The 17,288-nt window shown below is 41.0% G+C and overlaps 1 long non-coding RNA gene across 1 annotated transcript; it reads right to left on the bottom strand.

Annotated features, from left to right (window-relative positions):
- Positions 1-7,368: 7,368 nt before the first annotated feature.
- LOC144588470 (uncharacterized) lies at positions 7,369-16,271 on the bottom strand. The gene is made up of 2 exons (XR_013544045.1): positions 16,109-16,271; positions 7,369-12,450 (listed from the first exon to the last, which is right to left on the bottom strand). It is a non-coding gene; the product is annotated as an uncharacterized LOC144588470 (long non-coding RNA).
- Positions 16,272-17,288: the final 1,017 nt, after the last annotated feature.

Below are 17,288 nucleotides of genomic sequence, written 5' to 3'. Positions count from 1 at the left end.
GCTGACAGACAGAAAGACAGACAGAAACACACACACACCATTCTTGAAAGAATCTTGTGGCACCTATAAGATTTTTTTTTCTTGGTATAAGGTTTCATGCACTGCCAAATAAAACTTGTGAATTTTAAAAGCATTAAAATACTCTGTTGTTTTTGCAGCAACAGATTAACAGACTAATTTATTGGAAAAAATCTAACTACGGTACTTTTGCTTGCCCCAGGGAGTCCCACCTTGACTATCAATTATGTTGATGCCACAGTGGCAGTAGAGATGGTAAAAAAAATCCTCAGCCAACCCTTTTACATTGAACCAAGGCACACACTGTCTGTGCACCGTGAGTACAGTAAAATTACACTCCTGGAAGCCTTCTGGGGGCATAATTCCACCTATTAACAAGGCATATAGCCCTCCCCCCCCCATTGCCCCAATGAATTTGGCACTCCCAGGAGGCAGGGGATGGGCTGTGGATTCTGATATATTCTGATCTCTCCCAGTTGCTGGCTGTCATGATAAATGGGCTTATAGAGAAGCTACTCAAGAATCTTAGCAAATTTCCTCTAGATAAGTAAGCACAACTATCAGATCATGCTGTCCCTGCCATCCTATGATGGCCACCTCTATGTGTCATAGAGAAGTTGGGGGTCAAAAAGGTGACAAGAGCTCCCTCTATGCATCCAGTTGCAACCAAGCCACAAACATTTCAAATGTCTTAAATGGTCAAATGCTCAACAGCCCTGTATGTAGAGGAAGGAGCAAAATACACCTGCACTGGCCTTTAAAAGCCTTGAAATGTGTTCATGGAGTCATGACTGTACACTTCTTGGATTCAGATGCAAGTTTATTTGCAATAAAATCTTGCTACTTTAAAAATTCGTCTATGACTGTTCAGTTGTGCACATCATAATGCATTTAGACTGCATATTTCATATAATTAGAGGTGGAATATCTATTATTCATTGTTAATATTGTAACATACTCCTTGGAGCTGTTATAAAATTCAGCAGAAATCAGTATTTATGGAATTATTAACATTCCTTTTATTAAATGTATATTTCTCAAAGTTTATGAGTCTCAGTATGGTATTGAAGGACCTGCAATGTCTTTCCTCAGTCTTTTGTCTCCATGTTCATTTATACCTAGTAGAAAATACTTAACACTTGTTATCCAAATCACTTTTTTAAAGAAAAGAATTTTTTAAAGCTGATCTTTCCATCTTGATGAAACTGGCAACTGTTTTCATTAGAACAAGATAATTTGTATGCTGGCAGTTCTGTGCACAATTATATAGACTTGTTTTTTTCTCTCCGCAGAATATTAGGAGTTCCTAACTTAATTCGGCTCTCTACCATTTCTTTAGAATTGGGTATCCATCTACCTTCCACAACTGCCTGGTTACTTACATTTAAATTCTATCTCCGTCTTTTTTTAAATTCACATTCTGGATCCCTGATATACGATTTATTGTGCGATTCTTACTCCTTTTCTTGGTTCCAGTTTATTGAAAAGAAACTCTTTTCTCTTCACATATCCCTGGAATCTTTGGCAGATATGAATCTCACTAGGGCTTATTCCATAATCAAGGACAAGCTCTGTCACGCCGAATTCCATCACCTATGCAATAACCTTAACCCTGTATATTCCCCTCTCTCTGTTGGATTTTTCCCATCTCAGGATCACTCTCCCAAATATTTCCACTCCCTAGTAAATCCACATCTAAGAAGAGCTTTTATGTTAGCCCGTTTTAACATTTTTCCTTCAGCCACCCATGCTGGTCGATTTCTCAATATCCCACGTGAAAAAAGACTCTGTTTTTGTTTTTTTGTTTAGAGACTCCTGACACCCTGGTTCATATACTGTTTCAATGTCCTGCTCATTCCCACCTCCGAATTTTTTTTTCTTGAACCTTGGATCTCTTATTTTTCCAATTCTCCTGAGACAATTCTTTGTATTTTCATGAGCAATGAATGTAATGCCCTGACTGCTGCTGTTGCAGGTTTCTTATCTGCAATTCTGAAATTGTCCCCTGCTTCTCGCTCCTAATTTGTGAAATCCGTGTAATTTCACCTTTTCTATTTTGCTTGTGTGGTTGTAACTTGTAAATGCCATTAAAGGTTTCAGAACAGAACTGACTTGTTTTCAGAAAGAAAAGAGGGTCAGAACGGCAGCATGCAATAATGTAAGACAGCAAGAGAATCTGAAGAGGAAAAGGAAATACAATAGGTTGTTGGAAGGGCTGAGCAGAACTTTTTAAAAGTATCTCTTAAACCAGGAGAAAACAAGGCCCAAACATACTGTGGTAACTAAAGTACTTCACAGTAAATTGGGGCAGACAGAATTGTAGAGATGATGGTTTTCTCAGAATGAAGTTATAGGTAAGGGTGAAAACAATCAAGAACGCCTACACTTCACTTGGCAGGAACCTGAAAATCAATAGGGCCAATATACAATGTGATTGTGACCTCATGTTGAATAGCTGGCACATGAACACTATCCTTTGCTTGATTATATGGATGGAATGTGCTCAAAAGGAAGTAATCTGGAAAATTTTAGGATTAAAAAATTCACACCTACACACTCCAACGCACAGATCAAGGCTTGTTATTCAAGGCTTACTCCCAAGGACTTAGTTAAAATTGTATTTTTTAAGGTGATGCAAAGGCTTGGTTAAGTGGAAACCTTAAAATTTTATGTGTAAATGTGACAAACTGGTCCTTAAAAATATGTGTATTGCAGTGGTTGAAATCTTGTTGTTTAGTGTAGTAAGTCACAACTAGAGTAGGAACACTTGAATCAATGGGACTTATGGAGGAGCTGACTCATCAAATCCCCTCTGATTCAATGGGCCTACTAAGTTGTGACTTGCTATACTAAGCCAGTATATCTTAGTGTGAAGTTCAGGATTCTATGCTGTCTTTGAGAATATTCAATTTTTCCCTCCTTCCCACAAATGTTCCTTCTCCTTAGGAAAAAAGAGTCAGCATTCTGGAAGAAATTTCCAAGGAATAACTGTGTTCAACTGTTGTAGTGAGAACAACAATCTTGCCTTAAAGGTAAAGGGCAGAATCCTGTTGGCAAATGTGAAGCATGATGGCTCCTTGGCCAGAGGGTACCACATTTTTTCTTCAAATCATTAGCTTTTAGTTATGCATGCCGGAAATGACTCCATTCAACACAATGGACCTTTTTGTTTGAGCAAGCAGCAGGAGAATTTGAACCGCACTTGTGAGGTACTATTCCACATAAGGTTAGAAACAAGCAGAATACTGGACAATAGGTTTAACATGGTACAAACCTTTCCTCGACTCTAGACCACTTTGAATGCAAAGTGCACAAAAACTTATGTTAAATGAAAACTGCTAGTCTTTATAGAATGCCCAGATGAAAGAGAAGATAGTGTTCCTTTACTGTTAATGCAAGCTACACCTCCTGAAATTTCCTCTTCCACACAACTGTTAAAGGTACAGGAACCTTGCCTCTTTTTTCATCTGGTCACCCTACTTATGGCAGTTTCCACAATCAGGTGCCTCAGAAGCAATCTGTTGCCTCACCTCTTGCTTGTCTGACCCCTGTGACATAACAAGGGACCTTACCTATAACCTCACTGGCCAAATCCCTGAGGCATCACAGAGGTCTTCTCCATGGTCTCAGGTTTGGACCTGATATTTCATTGAATGAAATACTGCTGATCTGGTAACCCTAACTGGGAAATAACCATTTTCCATCTCCCTCCCTCCCTCCCTCTCTATCCCTGTCCCTCTCTCTGAGTCTCGAAATCAGTAGCAAAAACTTGTTTGGTACTACACAAAAATGTAAACCTCCTTCACACCTTTCCATAATCACTGTGCAAAATCAGTCTTCATTGGACTGTTCTGTTCCCTCAATTTCTCCGTAGTCTGCTTACATATTAATATTCCAAAAGGGTAGCCAAGTTAGCCTGTTGCACCAGAAATAACAATGTGCCTTGCAACACTTTAAAGACTAACATGTTTAAGTTGGCATAAGCTTCATGAACTGCAGCTCATTTCGTCAGATCTGATGCATAGACTGATTTGATAGTGTGGGTAGGGTTGTCAGGTCAGCATTAGAGATGTGCACAGATATAAAAACAAATCAGGAGGTTCATCAAAAACCGCTGTTCAGCTGATTCAGGTCAGTTCAGATACATCCAAACTGGAGAACCCGTACTTTCCCGAACCGATGAACTCCCCCCCCCATTTAATGAACTTCCTGGTTCCCCCTTTCCTCCCTACTTTGTTCTGCTGCTGCCACTGCCACCACCATCTAAAGAGATAGCAGCTGGCTGATTTCAAGATGGAGACAGCAACAGCAGAGGAGAAGGAGGCAGCAGCAGGAAAACTTGGGAGGCAACAGGGTCAGTGGGAAGGGAGAGGGGGCAAGCTGTGGGGAAAGGGAAGCAGCCAGGCTTGCTGTCTGAAAAACAAACAAACAAATCAATGACTCACTTTGTGGATTGTTCGGGAAATGTTTGTAAATTCGTGGTTTGTGGTTTTTGGACTTCAATGAACCACGAATCAAGACAAACCACCATTTTGGTGGTTTGGGCCTGTCTCTTGTCAGTGTCATTCCATTCCCTGAGAGCCATTTCTAAAACCTGAGATGGCAGGTGCATTTGTGATTTTACAATGGCAAGTTCTTGTGATGCCACAAAGATGGGATCGGCAACAGTTATGAGATGACTGTGGAAGTGGGCATGAAGTAAATCTTGGTAAATAGAGCCCAGAATTGGGGTATGACATGGCCAGCTAGGAAACCCAGTAACCCAGAAAAAGTATCCATTTGGTTTCTTGTCCACTAACTATAGGCATTTATTCCTTTAAACTTTTTATAGGTATATTCAAGACTTGTCAAGGTTAGATATAGTCTGAATCACCATATAGGAAAAGAAAACATGGTTTCTGAATAGTCTCTGTAACAGAGCAAACAAGAAGAGACAGGCTGAGTTCCTTTATTAAACTCAGCCTTTTAATTGCATTCAGAAATTTAGAACAGTAACATTCTCTGCAGCGATACACCACAGTTTGGTAGGTTATTTTCTGTGATATATATAATTTGCATTTGCATTAGGCATCTCCTTTGCAAAATGAAGCCTCCATCGACAAGTATGTGAAAATACCTCATTACTATCTGGTAGTGCTGAGAGGGCAAGTGATACATTATGACATTGCTGTGCTCCAAATTCACTTCATGCACGGCTATAATCCACTTATGTTAACTCAATACACTTGTATTCCATTTTATTAAGTTAGCATGTAATTGTTATGGTAATGATTAGGGCTGCTCATCTAAAGAGAACCACGGAAAGCCAACTGCACTCAAATTGGAGGGCGAAACACTGGCAAGGTAGGAGACAGGAGATAGAAATCACTAGCAGTGACCTTGATCAGAAGGAGAAAATGAATTGGTAAGACATTTTGGTGGCAGCAGGACTGAAAGGACAAGAAAAAGTTAGGACTTCTGTGCCTTTAATATTTCTGCGAATGAAGACGGATTTACAAGCTATGCCTGATGAATCCACACATTCATGTACCTGTTACAAGACACAGGAGCCCTCTCCTTTTTTTCCATGTGGCCATTCTAGATTCAGTCCAGGCCGCATTCCAAGCTGAAAGAATCTGACAGTTACAAAGTTTGGAAAACGTTACTAATGTGGATCACCGTTCACAGAATTCCACAAAGGAAATGGCCATCAGCGGAACAAACAGTGCATGTAACCTATCCATGCTCTAAGAGGTTCTCAGATAATTCCTGATTGGTTGGTTGCTTGGTTGGTTTTGCATACTTGCTATTGGCAGGAATCCAGTAGTATGGATTCCAGTCAACAGTAGTATGGCACAGTTAAAGTATCCCCATTGAATCAGTGGAGATTTGGTGAGTCAATTCCCCATAGGTTCCACTGATTCATTGAGCCTACTCTAGTTGTGACTTACAACTGGATTTCAGTCATTGGGCTCAACTTATTTCACAAAATTAGATCCCTTAAAAAAAAGCAAACCCCCAAATTCCAAAACATCAAGTATTAATTATGCCATTCTAACCTTTTGATGTTAGTCAACATTAATCAAATCATCCGTGTCCTATGGGAGGCATCAGGTTAGGGAGTAGCAGCGGCCTGAATAATTGAAACAAAGGGTAAAGGCCATGATGATGTGACAGCAGTTCATTTCCTTCCATAGAAATGTTTCAGTTTTGAATTTTGGTTAAGCTCCTCTAGCTGCACAACAGAAGTGCAAGGACAGAGCAAAATGAGTTTCAAATCTCCTCAGAGTAGACCACCCTTATTGTTTCATTAACTGCCAATGTTTCAAAACTCACTCTGAGACACTGGTAAGAGAAAGACTAAAAAGTTCAATTTACTTCCAGTTCTGAATGCATCAAAAGCAGCATACTGTAAAAAAATGATTGCTTACAACAACAGGCCTCAATAGACTCGTAGCCTGCTTCAACAGACTCCTGAAGACTACACACTCACTACAGTGGTGCCCCGCATAGTGACGTTAATCCGTTCCGGATTAATCGTCGCTATCCAGAAACATCACAATGTGGGGGGGAAACCCCATAGAAACGCATTAAACTTTGTTTAATGCGTTCCTATGGGGCGAAAACTCACTGTTATGTGAAGATCCTCCATAGCGCCGCCATTTTCACCACCTCGGTAAGCGAGGAAATCACGCGAAAATGGTTGCAGCGGCCATTTTGGGCACTCGGCGGCCATTTTGGAACTGCCGATCAGCTGTTCCGCAAACATCGCAATGTGGAGATCGGTAAGCGAAACGTTTACCGATCATCGCAATGCAATGTTTAGGCTATTAAAACATCGCAATGTGATCGCATTAGCAATCCCAAAAATTAGATCGGTATGCGGATTCGTCGTTAAACGGTGCACCACTGTACATAACTGTCACAAGACTAAAAGAGAGGGGAGAATACACTTAAGCAAAGAGGCATGGCTCTCTTTGAAATTAGAGGCAGGGAAGGAACTATTGGTTACTGCTGGACTGATTGATAGTCACTCAGCCGAGAACGGTCACTCCCAGCCAAACCTACTAGAGGCAGCATATGAAGCTGAAATAACTCCAATAAGGAATTGATCTAATATAAAATGCCAGAGAAACCATGATTCAGTGATCTCATGAATGGACGATCTGCAGGAAAGGGTTATACAAAGGCCTCTAAGGCCTTAAAGTACCCGCCTCCATGAAAGCCCCTCCTTATGCCATCTCTATCAAAGCTCCTGCTTAGCTGCTGATTTGTTACTGACTGTGCACAGATTGCATGATCTATATGTAGGTTGCTAGGGGAGAAAATCCCGGAGCTTATTGGACTACAACTGCTGAAACTGTTCAACTGGTACTGGGAAATTCTGGGAACTGTAGTGCAAGACTCTTGTCCACGCTATGCTATAAATCACATGGAATGTCAATCCTCTCACTCCATCTGATAAAACAGGATCTCTGGTGTGTGCGCGTGTTCACCCATCCATTATCCAGTCTGTCTGTTTCAAGCTGACATCACAGGAAGCTCGAGGGCTGTAAATATTGTGTCCCATTGTGTTAAACAAACTATACCTCTGCACATCATTTAAAAAAACACACAGCTTTTGTGCTCCATGGTGTGATAATGTTTGAAGCTTGTCAGTGATTTTAAAAAAAAATAAAGGCAAAATGTAAGAAAGACAGAACAATAAATTGTTGTATAACGTTGATCATTGCCACTGTAATTCCTGTGATATTTCAAGAAAGTTTTTGATTTTACCAAAGAAACATTTAGGTGTAAGGACTGCTAAATGTACATTCCCTGACAGTTTCCTTTCCTAAAATAATAATAATAGTAATTACAGAGAAAATAATAAAGGAGTTGCAACAAAATGTTGCAGTATAGAGTCCTCTTCGTTGCCATATCTCTTTCAGGACTGCAGCATTCTAATCTTTTTCAATAGTCAGTAACCACCAGGATATTAAGGGTGCTGAGTCCTCACCGGGTTGTTGCTTCTCCACAATACTTGGACTTGTTTTCCTTAAAGATATTTTTCCTTTGTGCAAATCTTGGGGTTTCCACAAGCCTCCTTTCACCTCTCCCATGTGTATGGACAGTGCTGTTTTAGCTATGCAAGTGTCTATATGCAGAAAATATTTCTATTTATACACAGGATTCTGTTTACAGATCTGTACAAATATGCATTTGGTATCTCTTCACCTACATTCCAAATTCTGTAGAGACAAGGAGGCCCAAAATAGATTTTCCTGACATGCTTGTGTCACAATCTTGACCCAGGTCCTTTGCTACCTCTAACAGAATCCGAAAGGAATCTTCATATTTCACTAGAGAAATTGCCTGTCTATAAATGTATTACTTTGCCTTCTGGCATATTGAACATTAATGGCTTCAGCTGAATTCAACTGGATGGGGACGACAGGATTTCAGATCATTTCAGACTACTTTCAAACTGAAATCTTGCATTGCTTTTGCCCTGTAGCTGTCTCACCACTACTGGTTTACAAGTTTCCATTCTCCACAAAGCTGCCAGACCTATAAATCACATGGTACACCTATTCATGTGTTTTATAAGGTCTGCTATGCAAGCTAGAGTATGACTAGAAGCTTCCTTCTGCAGGACAAGCATCAAGAAACCTTTCGAAAACCACTGCATTCTTGCACATCTCTAGTGTAAAAAAAGAAATCCAGTGGTTTTAAATAAAAATACATTGAATTTAGGGCTTGCTATTACTTGTCACAGCTAACATCAGAAGGGAATGGTTCCTCTTATGTTACCCCCAAATCCTCAAAGCATTTAACTAGTGGTGGATAGGAGACAAAAGAAAGGAATAGCAGTACTTTCCCGGCAGAAATAATTGTCTACAGAAAAACATTTTTCCTTCCAGGGCAACGCTCTGCACCAATTCATCAGATGGCATAAATAATTGTGAACCTATTCCTCTGGGTCGAATCATGTTGTTTTTAAGCAATTTATATTTAGGGGCTTAGATTGATGCACTAGACACTACTTTGTGTGTGCGCACATGCATACATTGTATTTTGTGATGTGCCTGTAGCCCAACAGCTAAATGCTACAACAGAAATGGAACATTTCAATCACTTACTGAAGACCTTAAATTTTTTATGCAACTATAAGTTATGGGGCTGACGTCTCCTAATTGGAAAACAGGAAAGGTGGGCACAGGCTTGTGCGGGAGCATTAGCATAACCCCTGCTAGTCAGTGGCTATTTATTTATTCCATTCTATTGCAATTATTAGCCTCTCTGGAACCTCTTAGAAGAAAAGCAAAGTTGGGAGGAAATATTAATGTGATATTGGAGCCATGACCTCAGAAAATAGTATGCTCATTTTGCAAATGCCTCAGCCAGTTTTATGCAGTCCTATACATTAGGATTATGGTGATAAGTACTAGATTCTTGGGGTTAACCTAAGACATGTTGCTTCCTGAGGCCAAAGATGGCAAAATTTCAACGTTTCATATAGTAAAAGTGGCCAAAATGGCATCTTTTCTTCAGTGCTGGCATTGGGAAAACACCGTCCATGGCATCCTGTGCTGACTCAGTGCAGTCAGGGCTGATGCCAGGCTTTTTTGTGCCCTGGGCAAGACTAACTACTTGTGACCCCCAACCAGTTTTTACAAACTGACAAATTGTAGGAAAAACAGAAAGTACAAAAGTTGAAATTGTGAAAATTTTATTTTAAAAAACTGAGAGAACAATAGAACAGTCTTCAATTTTCTTTCTCAAATGCTAAACAGTTGTAGCACACAAATCATTCTGAGTAATCCTATGAACTGTGATTTCTCTTAAATGTTTCTCTTTTTGCCGCATGAAAATTTCATTTTGTGTGTCTTTTCTTTTGCAAATTTTGTCACTGATTCCTTCAGGTCAATGGCTGATGCTTTGGCATGTTCAATTGATATTGCCAAACTAACTAGTCTACTTTGCAGCATTGTCGAGCGTAAATATGTTTTTATAAGCTTGAGCTCTGAGAAACGGTGTACCGCTAGCCACTGACATTGGAAGTGTGAGAAGGATCCTTAGAGTAACAGAAACATTAGGCACACTATCCAGGAGTTTTTGTTGCATTATGAAGAGAAGTACTCATTGTGGTGGCATAGACTTTGGAAGTCTTCGAGCTATTGCTATAAGTTCACAGCACAGATCTTGAGCATCAGTATCTTTGTTTCCATTGTGCATCAATGATTTTTCCAAATTCTTGCAGGCCTTAAGTACATCTTGAGTACATTTTTTGTTGATCTTGTATATGTCATACAGGAAGCCAAACAAGGAATTATATTGTTGTAGCTGTTGGAATCTCTCTTCAACAGATTGTATGGCTATGTCTAAGATAACATAATAGAAACTTATTTTGAATTTCTGCTTTGGATCTTATGGTGCCTCCTCTTGTGCTTCATACTCAAACTGCTTTTTTGTTCTCCTTTTTTTAACTTGTTCTGTCTCAAAGTTTGGTAGTATTTCTAGCTCCTTTGTAATCTCAGTAGCATCCATCAAAACTTGTTGAAAACTCGCATCACACCTACAGCCCACAAGGTAATTCTTAGTCACTTGCAATTGGTTTGTAGCTGAATTTAAATCATTTTCCTTATTTTGTAACAGCTTGCTTATAAGATTAATTTCAAAAATAATGTTGTACCATGTAACAAGGGAAACCACAAATTTGAACTTACAAATTGCATCAGCAAGGGCCTTAGCTTCCATTCGAGAAGTTGTCATCAAAGATCTCTATTAAAGCATCATATATACTACCAAGATGATATCTCGGGGTTTGAAAGCATCGATCCGACTCTTCCATCTCGTTTGACTCTGTGGCTTAACAGTTATGCCTGATACATGGCTAGTTAAGAATTTGCCAACACCAAGTTGATGCAGAGAAATATAGATCTCTGATGGTTGTTCTGGGTTTTTCGGGCTCTTTGGCCATGTTCTGAAGTTTGTTCTTCCTAACGTTTCGCCAGTCTCTGTGGCCGGCATCTTCAGAGGACAGCAACCTGTGCTGTCCTCTGAAGGTTGCTGTCCTCTGAAGATGCCGGTCACAGAGACTGGTGAAACGTTAGGAAGAATAACCTTCAGAACACGGCCAAAGAGCCCGAAAAACCCAGAACAACCATTAGATCCCGGCCGTGAAAGCCTTCGCGAATATAATTATAGATCTGTTGGATCAAATTGAAAAAACTTGTTGCTTCCAGACAACATTTAGAGGCATCATTGACTACCAAGTTTAAAGAGTGTGCATTGCAGGGCACAAAAAAGGCATGTGGATTTATGTCTAGGACTCTCTTTTGTGTATCATTTTCTTTGCCTTTCATGTTACTCCCATTATCATAACCTTGACCATGCAGATCCTAATTGGTAATCCCATTTGCTCAAGTTGTCCAAGAAGAGTTTCCATCATAAAGGGACCAGTAGTGTCCTTTAGTGGAACAAATCCCAAGAAATGCTCTTTTATCATAACCTCAGGTTTGGACATCTCAGTATCCGATGGTTTGATCACATTGACAAAATGTATAATCACTGTCATTTGTTCTGTATGACTAACATCAGGTGTGTAATAACTGAATAGTATTTGGCTGACTTTATATCTGCTAAAATTTTCTGTTTTATAGCACCTGCTAGAAGTTGTATAAGTTCATTTTGGATATCTTTTCCTAAGTAGTGAACCATTGTTTCTTCATTTCTTTACTCTGTGCAAACTGATAAAAAGGGCTTAATATTCAACAAACTTCAAAAAAAAATCCATTGTTAGCACTATACAACTTTTCAGTAGTACCACAGAATGCCAAGTTTTGCATGCCAAGAAGTCTGACCAAAGCAATCAAGCATTCCAAGATTTGTTGTCAATATTGTTCTTCTTGCCTGATTTTCTGCTGGTTAATATCAACAACTGTTTTTCCTTTATATAAGCGCAATCCAAGATCTCTCCTTGCTAGTCTCCTCTTGTAGTGTATAGGAGAAAATCTTCTTGTTTTTGAGTCTTTTGGAAAGTCATATGATATAACCTGCTGTGGATCGTATTGTATTATAAACTGTTGCAAATTATCACTGCAATAATTAGGCCAGTTAGCAGGATCAGTGTAATCCAAGCTTGGCACATTATCTTCTTTTGGAGTCATTGCAGTACTCTCACTTTCCTTGAAATCCTCTTTTTCTTCTGTATGTTTTACTGAAAGGCCTACAAATTGTGAAAGTTCATTCTTAGAGTTTATGTCACTTGTAGAAGGAGCGCCGTGTACAGCTTCCTCAGTAGTAGTTTCAACAAGGCCATTGTCATGTTCTTTTTCTTTGATTTCTTTCTGTGCACAAAGGTATTTCTGGAAGGACCCCTCTTGCTTTGCTTGCTCCTTGGCTCTTTTTGCCTTTCCTTTGCAGAACTGAGCTCCAGATGGTTGTGTTTTTTATCAGCCATAGCTCTCCCTAGGATGAAGACAATATTTTATATGTTTAAGATCAGACCAGGAATAAGCCAAAATTGTAGTTAGCAATACCCACTTAGTCCAAGCCAAGCAAGACCAGGAGAAAGTTGGGTTGAGGGTCCAGCACTCAATTTCTGAGCAATGTACAGATTTCAGAGTAGCAGCTTGTGACATACACCCCGTGTCCCTGTTTGTTTCCCTCAACCCAGATCCACGTTGGCGACGTTCCTTCTTTCTCTCTTGCTGCCACCAGTGGATTTCTCTTATCCACACAGTAAAGAACTGTACTCTCACTCTTGCTGCCAATAACACAATTAGTTTTATTAAAGGGCATGAAAGGGTAACTCAGAATCACAGATGGTCTTCATTCATTTTCATTAGATCACAATCATTGAAATATTATATTTTATATTCCACATTAGATCACTTCTTGTTTACTTATTTTCAATTTAACCAGTGCATATTTATTAGTGATTATTCTCTATCTGTATCTCTGACTGACTGACTGACTGACTGACTGACTGACTGACTGACTGACTGACTGACTGACTGACTATCTATCTATCTATCTATCTATCTATCTATCTATCTATCTATCTATCTATCTATCTATCTATCTATCTATCTATCTATCTATCTATCTATCTATCTATCTATCTATCTATCTATCTATCTATCTATCTATCTATCTATCTATCTATCTCAGCAAACCTCAGTCTTTCTTCTCTCTAACTCTCTGATTAACTGACAAAACTTCTGCCTCTGCCTCCTCTGTCCTCTCATTGGCTCCTGCACCTGAGGTTCTGCTGTGATTGACAGAAGCAACTTGGGCACCCGCCACACAGCCCACCTGGATGATATTCTATAAGTGAGTACAAGCACATTTTCAGCCAATTCAGACCAGTGCCCAGGACCTTGATTCCAAAGAAGACTGCTTAAAAACTCTAACTTAAGAACACGTTCAGAACAAATTATTATTTTAAACAAATCACATAATTTAATTTATGGGAAGTGACTACCAGGTTGCCATTGTAAGAACTGTCCTCATAAGAAAATATAAGAAACCATTTTGGATCAGGATAATAATCCATCTAGTCTCTGTCACACAGTGGCCACGCGGTGGTGCAGGACATGACTTTACCCTCTTATATAGATATATATATAGACACATATTATACCCAGCAAAATGCAACAACTTCAGCAAGCAGTCAAACAAAGCTACAGTGGTGCCCCTCATAACGACGATAATCCGTTCCGGATAAATCGTCGCTATCCGGATTCGTCACTATACGGGGCAAAAAAACTCATAGGAACACATTAAACCCTGTTTAATGCGTTCCTATGGGGGAAAAACTCACCGTTATGCGAAGATCCTCCATAGGGGCAGCCAATTCCAGTGCCTCTAAAGCAAGGCAACACAGTGGGTGGCCATTTTGGAACTGCCGATAAGCTGTGCGAAAATGGGGCCTTTGGGAGGACCGCAGGGAAGGAACCCTCCCCCGCGGTCCTTCCCAAGCCCTAGCCGGCATTTTCGCCCAGCTGAGCGCTGGTGGCTTCGGAAACTCCTGCTGCTCAGCTGGGGGAAAATGCCAGCTAGGGCTTTGACCTGGGGGGGGCGGGTGAGAGCGAGGGGGAGGGAGCGCGGCTGTCTCCAGCCAGCGAAGGCTCGGCAGCAGGCAGCTGGGAAGGGGCGTGCCTCTGATGGCCAGTCAGCCCCGGACGCCCGGTCTCCTTGGCGGGGCTCTCCTGGTGTGCAGACGGGGTGAGGAGAGGGTCTCTGGCACGCCGCCCCCCTGTCCAGCCGCTGTCGCCCTTATCCCGGTCCCAGGCAGGCGCCTCCTCCTTTGCAGCGCTCTGGCTCGGCGCCCACCCCAGGAGTGTGGGCAGAGATCGGGGCCAGGCCCTTCGCCCCTCCTTCCCTCCCTCCTTCCCTCCCTCCTCCCGAGGTGCCAATCCAGAGTGCCCCCACTCCCCCCTCCTGACTGGGGGGCCTTTGGGCTGCTTGCAAGGGAGCGCTCCCCCACGATCATTGCAAAGGCCCGCCCGTCAGCTGTTCCAAAAAGCGAGCCTTTGGGCTGCTTGCGGCGAAGCGCTTCTCCGGGAGCAGCCCAAAGGCTCACTTTTTGGAACAGCTGACGGGCGGGCCTTTGCGATGATCATGGGGGCATTGGTCTGGCACACAGAACTTGGGATTTTTTTAAGAAGAGGCATGAGCAAGAGATTAGTAGATCTTCCAGGTCAGAGGTCACAAGGTAGACTTTCTGCTCACAAGCTGACTTAGCTTAGAGGGAACATTGGTGGAGCCCCTCCCAGATTAGATGTCTGTCTCCAGTTATAACTGGGGGAATGTAGCTTAAAAGAGACCAAAAGCTGAGAGGGGGAAGCTACAGGATCTTCATCAACATTTTCTTCCCTACTGCTGCCTGTCCATTAGCCCTGTTTGATGACTTATAACCCCAGGAAGTAGATCACAGTGGCTGGTGTTAATGGGACATTTGTAAGAAATAAGGGTTGCAGCAAGGGTCACCTCAGGGGTGGGGGAGTCAAGGGTATGCAGTACTGGCAACTCTGAAAGTGCTTATTTATTCATTTTTACTTCCACTGATGACAGGGGTGATATATGCAAATTAGTTATGCTAATGAGAGGACCAGCAGCCCTTTTTCTATGAAATGACGCCTAAGTTACAGTATATAGAAAAAAATTATGAGACTTTATAAATAATTATATTCCATTGCACTATTGTAATATTTATCTTAAAATTTTAAAATATAAATTTTCAGTTGCATTTTTTTCCCAAGAAACTAGTTTGTATAACACTGCCTCTCTCAGGTCAGTTCTGTGCTCCTCTGAGTTCAGTTTTGCACCCCTCAGGTCAGTTCTGCAACCCTCTGAGGTCAGTTTTGTGCCCCTCTCAGGTCTGCGCTCTAAGTGGTTGCTTAGTTTGCCTAGTGCTAGCTCTGGCCCTGAGTGCAGTGTTACAAAAAAAATGCTGTCTTTTTCTAGAAGCTCACCATTGCTGTCTCATTTCACAGTCTGCTGCCTCACTTTGCCTAATGGAAGGGCTGGTCTTGCAGAAAACACTAGTAGGATGTGACCATCTAATCACAAACCTCTTTTCTCTTTTGCACAAATGTAACAGTTAAACAGGATGGAAAAAACATGGTGAACTGCTGGTTCCTGTGTCCTGCTAGGCTCATGCCAAAGTAGGGTGGCTGACATTTTTCCATAGAGCTCTGAGTCCTCCTCCAGATTCAGCTCCATGGTCAATAATGCCAAATATCAATCCATAGTATGATCATACTATCATGCATGCACACACAGCTTTAAGCAACTAGTTACCATTAAAGAGTTACTTGTGAATAATTTCTTTAAAAAAAACTAATCCAAAAGAAAGTTACATTACCATTTATCCTGCTTGGGTAGCAGTAGGTTCTTTTGGATTTGAAAGACAAGAAGCACACTAGCGAGGCGGGATTACAATGATTTATTTAAGAGACAATGAAGTATGAAAAAACCACAGTAGAAAAATCATACAAAGTGAATCACTGGAACATAAGACAATAGCAGCAGCAATAGTATGCATTAATTCAAAAAAGAATAGCAATCATGCAGCAAAGTATAAGATTATGGAATAAAAGCAAAATAAACAAGATAGAACCTGACTCCTTTCTGCTTGTCCGAAGTCTCTGGAGAATAGCAGTGCATGGTTCCAAGAGGACTTACTACATCAGGAATGGACAGCACTTGAGGCTCACTAAACAAACACTTTGGGAACAGTATGTATTTTCAGCCAGCAAGCTCCTGTTAGCACCTGCACCTCAACAAGAACCATACAAAGCCAATTCTCATTATGTAATGCATTCCCTTTTAATTGGCAAAAAGGCAACTCACTAATTGGTACTGTGATAAGAAAATATCTCACTAATTGGCAAAATGATAACAGCCCAGTATCTTCAAAGCATTTGACTAATGAGGAAAGTGATATCACCTTATACTCCACGCTCCAGGTGTCTGAAGCTGAGCCTTGGCCTAACATAAACATAGTCTTGTTTTCAGCCTTGATCTGTTGCAACTGCCCTTTTCTGATAATAATTTGTCAGGTCGTGCAGAGGACATGAGAAGAGAAGCAGAGCTATGAAACAGAACTCGCTTCTAGAAAAGACTCAGGTATCAAACAGTGAATTAAAGGCATGGACAAATACACAACTCTATGGACCCAGACAAGCTTTGGCATACAGAGGAAACATTGGTACATACCACTAAACCACCTTGCCATGAGAAAAGTCTTTTGTATTGATTTTACACTGTTGCAATAAAGAATAACCTCACTCCTTTTGTGACAGAACTGTAAAAGGTAAAGGTAAAGGTTCCCCTTGACAATTTTTGTCCAGTCATGTTCGACTCTAGGGGGTGGTGCTCATCCCTGTTTCCAAGCCATAGAGCCAGCGTTTTGTCCGAAGACAATCTTCCGTGGTCACTCGGCCAGTGCGACTTAGACACGGAACGCTGTTACCTTTCCACTGAGGTGGTTCCTATTTATCTACTTGCATTTGCATGCTTTTGAACTGCTAGTATCAATTTCTTTTTATAGTAATGGCTATAGTGAAGAAAGAGGAACATCAGAAGATGCCCTATGCTGAGTCTAGCTACATGCTATCAATTCTGAGCAGTTTCAGACAGTTTTGTTTCTTACTCTAAATGGAGATCCCTGTTATTGGTTGTTGTGGGTTTTTCGGGCTCTTTGGCTGTGTTCTGAAGGTTGTTCTTCCTAACGTTTTGCCAGTCTCTGTGGCTGGCAGCACACAGAGTGCTGTCCTCTGAAGATGCCGGCCACAGAG

This window comes from Pogona vitticeps, chromosome 3 (genome assembly GCF_051106095.1).
Source record: "Pogona vitticeps strain Pit_001003342236 chromosome 3, PviZW2.1, whole genome shotgun sequence".
Classification (NCBI taxonomy): domain Eukaryota; kingdom Metazoa; phylum Chordata; class Lepidosauria; order Squamata; family Agamidae; genus Pogona; species Pogona vitticeps.
Note: the sequence above shows the minus strand (reverse complement) of the source record. Positions and strands in the feature narration are given on the sequence as shown.